Source organism: Physeter macrocephalus, chromosome 10 (genome assembly GCF_002837175.3).
Source record: "Physeter macrocephalus isolate SW-GA chromosome 10, ASM283717v5, whole genome shotgun sequence".
Lineage (NCBI taxonomy): Eukaryota > Metazoa > Chordata > Mammalia > Artiodactyla > Physeteridae > Physeter > Physeter macrocephalus.
In genome coordinates, this window is record NC_041223.1 from 52,842,843 (window position 1) to 52,844,224 (window position 1,382).

A 1,382-nucleotide genomic window follows, 5' to 3' on the forward strand; every position below is an offset into this window, starting at 1 on the left:
GCATCTTTAGGATTCTCTATGTATAGTATCATGTCATCTGCAAATAGTGACAGTTTTACTTCTTTTCCAATTTGTATTCCTTTTATTACTTTTTGTTCCCTGATTGCCGTGACTAGGACTTCCAAAACTATGTTGAATAATAGTGGCGAGAGTGGACATCCTTGTCTCATTCATGATCTTAGAGGAAATGCTTTCAGTTTTTCACCATTGAGAATGATGTTTGCTGTTGGTTGGTCGTATATGGCCTTTATTACGTTGAAGTAGGTTCCCTCTATGCCCACTTTCTGGAAAGTTTTTATCATAAATTGGTGTTGAATTTTGTCAAAAGCTTTTTCTGCATCTATTGAGATGATCATATGATGTTTATTCTTCAGTTTATTAATATTATGTATCACATTGATTGATTTGCGTATATTGAAGAATCCTTGCATCCCTGGGGTAAATCCCACTTGATCATGGTGTATGATCCTTTTAATGTGCTGTTGGATTCTGTTTGCCAGTATTTTGTTGAGGTTTTTTGCATCTATATTCATCAGTGATACTGGTCTGTAATTTTCTTTTTTTTGTAGGATTTTTGTCTGGTGTTGGTATCAGGGTGATGGTGGCCTCATAGAATGAGTTTGGGAGTGTTCCTTCCTCTGCAATTTTTTGGAAGAGTTTGAGAAGGATGGGTGTTAGCTCTTCTCTAAATGTTTGATAGAATTCACCTGTGAAGCCATCTGGTCCTGGACTTTTGTTTGTTGGAAGATTTTAAATCACAGTTTCAATTTCATTACTTGTGATTGGTCTGTTCCTATTTTCTATTTCTTCCTGGTTCAGTCTTGGACGGTTATACCTTTCTAAGCATTTGTCCATTTCTTCCAGGTTGTCCATTTTATTGACATAGAGTTGCTTGTAGTAGTCTCTTATGATGCTTTGTATTTCTGTCGTGTCCGCTGTAACTTCTCCTTTTTCATTTCTAATTTTATTAATTAATTAATTAATTAATTTTTTTAACATCTTTATTGGAGTATAACTGTTTTACAATAGTGTGTTAGTTTCTCCTTTACAACAAAGTGAATCAGTTATACATATACATATGTTCCCATATCTCTTCCCTCTTGCGTCTCCCTCCCTCCCACCCTCCCCATCCCACCCCTCTCATGGTCACAAAGCACAGAGGTGATCTCCCTGTGCTATGCGGCAGCTTCCCACTAGCTATCTAATTTACATTTGGTAGTGCATATATGTCCCTGCCACTCTCTCACTTCGTCACAGCTTACCCTTCCCCCTCCCCATGTCCTCAAGTCCATGCTCTAGTAGGTCTGTGTTTTATTCCCATCCTACCACTAATCTCTTCATGACATTTTTTTTCTTAGATTCCATATATATGTGTTAGCATA

General features: G+C 37.2%; 1 protein-coding gene across 3 annotated transcripts in view; it reads left to right on the forward strand.

Annotated features, from left to right (window-relative positions):
* Nucleotides 1-1,382, forward strand: part of SEC63 (SEC63 homolog, protein translocation regulator) — a 68,235-nt gene that overhangs the window by 44,039 nt on the left and 22,814 nt on the right. The gene's annotated exons all lie outside the window — the stretch shown is intronic.